The sequence below is a fragment of the Sorex araneus genome, chromosome 2, assembly GCF_027595985.1.
Source record: "Sorex araneus isolate mSorAra2 chromosome 2, mSorAra2.pri, whole genome shotgun sequence".
Taxonomy (NCBI): Eukaryota; Metazoa; Chordata; class Mammalia; order Eulipotyphla; family Soricidae; genus Sorex; species Sorex araneus.
Window position 1 is genome coordinate 292,604,479 of NC_073303.1, and position 2,918 is coordinate 292,607,396.

The window sequence follows — 2,918 nt, forward strand, 5'->3', positions numbered from 1 at the left end:
CCACCAAAATCCCCAGTATCACCCTCCCCTCATTCCACACCTCCCCCTGCCTGTGTGGCAGACAATTTGCACCATATTCTCTTTCTCTACTTTGGTTACCTTCAATATTTGGAGCCCAGTCCCACCACCACTCATACCTGCCGAAAAGGCAATGCTAGACAATGTGTTTTGCATTGCTTGTTATGGATGCAATATAATGTCGCTCTAGGAATTCTAACATTTTAATAATTAGGGTCTGAAGAGATCGCTGCAGCAAGTTGCTCGGGTCTGAGATTTGCTTGTGTCTCTGGATCATGCCTCTGTCCCTCTCGGAGAGCCTGGCAAGCTACCCAGAGTATCCCGCCCGCACGGCAGAGCCTGGCAAGCTACCCGTGGCGTATTTGATATGCCAAAAACAGTAACAAGTCTCATGATGGAGATGTTACTGGTGCCCGCTCAAGCAAATCGATGAATAAGGGGACGACAGTGCTACAGTGCTCAGGATCATGGCCATGTGGGAGCTTAAGTAGGCAGTGGCCGGATGTGGCATCATCCCAGAGTCCCATCGTGGTGGGGGTGGGGGGAAGGAGAAGGGCCGACTCCTCCCCTGTCCCGTGAGGCCTGGTGTCTGCCGCCACCGCCACTCATATGTGGATCTTGTCGCTGACTTCTAGAAAATGGCGGCCGCCAGGGCTCCTAGAGGGCAGGCGGAGGGGATGGTACCTGCCCCCGTCTGGAGTAGCTCAGCGGGAACGGCCTATTGCAAAGTCCAGGGCCATCTCTGCAGCAAGTTGCTCGGGTCCGAGATTCGTTTGTGTGTCCTAAAGTTCTTTATTTTTCAAAATATACAGCTGGGACCTGCTCTCACACAGCTGGGGCAGGCTCACCCTTGGTGCTCCTGGTGTGTATTACTTGAGCTCTGTGCTTTGAAACCAGTTTAATTAGTCCTTGGTTTATTAACAGGCCATCGGACCCCTGAACCTTCATCCTCTGACACAATAGCAGGTGCTATAAGCTTCTAGTTGGGGACTTCCTTGCAGAGCTTGTTGTAGGTGGCTTTGCTAAACAAGATGAGGTTATTGAGCTTGTCCTGAACTTTGCCTTTAGATCACTTCTTCTTTTCTGCCTTGCTGTCCCCAGTTTGTTCACTGGGTCTTTTTGTTTATCTTGGCCAACTTTCCAGCATCTTTTCTTGTCATCTTTGGGAGGCATCACAAAGCTCAAAGGGTTGTAGCTACCACTGCAACCTTGCAAAGATGTTGGACAAAAAGATAGATGGTTATTCCTATCTATAATTCATTTTCTAAATTAATTGTTTTTGATTTGAGGGTCACACCTGGTGATGCTTAGGGGTAACTCCTGGCTCTGGTTTCTGCAATTACTCTTGGTGGCTCTCAAGGGACCATATGGGAAGCCCAAGATCAAACCAAGGTCGGTCATGTACAAGGCAAGAACCTTACCCATTGTACCGTCACTCTGGCCCCTGTAATTCTCATTTTGTTTGTTTTCAGCCCTCACACAGGGCTTACTCTTGGCTCTGTGCTCAGGAATCACTCCTGGAACTACTCAGTGAACACAGAAGTTTCCAGGAATCAGTCCTGTGTCGGCCACATGCAAGGCAGGCACCCTCCATCTATAATTCTATCTTCTCTTTGAGTGATAGCACAGTGGGTAGGGCGTTTGCCTTGCACATGACCGACCTGGGTTCGATTCCTCCGTCCCTTTGGGAGATCCCGGCAAGCTACCAAGAGTATCCTGCCCGCATGGCAGAGCCTGGCAAACTACCCATGGCGTATTCGATATGCCAGTAATAAGTCTCACAATGGAGACGTTACTGGTGCCCACTCGAGCAAATCGATGAACAACGGGATGACAGTGCTACAGACGTGCTTTTCGCCAACACTTCTTTGGCTGTGACTGTCTTTTCTTTTTTGAGGAAGTGTCCCCCACCCCCATCCCAATCAGAAAAGTGGAAAGTGAAAGTAATTCCTGACAAAGCAGGAAGAAGCTGAAAATCTAGAACAGTGCATGACACCCAGCCAGTTCCAGGCCAGTGGTGTGTCTGTCAGCAAAGAATTCTCTTGCAAGTTCTATTTACAAGGGAGGAGGTTATCTCTAAGATCAGCCTTATCTCAGAGAATCATGCTTTTTTTTTTTATTCCAACTGGTACTCATAAAATAAATTATTCTCGGGAGAGAGATGACCGTTTCTCCCCTCATAAATTATAAGGAAAGTTAGTGATTAAAAGCGAGATGCCCAAGGTGTCAGCGTGACAGTACAGCCGGTGAGGCATTTGCCTTGCGCACGGCCGATCTGGATTTGATTCCCAATACCCTGTATGGTCTCCCAAGAACTTCCAGGAATAATTGCTGAGAGCAAAGTCTGCAGTAAGCCCTGAACATTACTGGGTGTGACTTAAAAACAAACATGTGAGATGTCCTTCCCACCAAGGGGGCATCTTATCCATCAAACCCAAATCTCTCTGGCTAGATAAAGCAAAATGTATTGAGTCCTTAAGCCTGAGGTGGGAAAAGGGGAGTTTATTTTGCACCAACAGCTGCAGGTCCGTCCCTCCGATATGAGGCCACCTTGGGGAATGAGTTCACGGCTGTGACTCAGTGATGGAGCAAACACTCTCCATGGATGAGGTCCTAGGTTTGATCTCTAGAATCCCCGTCTGAAGTCCAGTAAGATGAGAGGCTAAAGCTGTTAGGAGAGATGAAGTCATGAAATTTCCTTGTAAATGGATAGACATGGAGAGTATTGTGCTAAGTGAAATGAGTCAGAAAGAGAGGGACAGACACAGAGGGACTGCACTCATTTGTGGAGTATAGAAGAACATCACATGAGGCTGACACCCAAGGACAGTACATACAAGGGCCAGGAGGATTGCCCCATAGCTGGAAGCCTGATTCATGAGCGGAGGGGAGAAGGCAGA

The 2,918-nt window shown here is 48.4% G+C and overlaps 1 pseudogene; it reads right to left on the reverse strand.

Moving 5' to 3' along the window:
- Positions 1 to 843: 843 nt before the first annotated feature.
- On the reverse strand, positions 844 to 1,191 carry LOC129401868 (40S ribosomal protein S25-like; annotated as a pseudogene).
- Between the last annotated feature and the right edge of the window lie 1,727 nt (positions 1,192 to 2,918).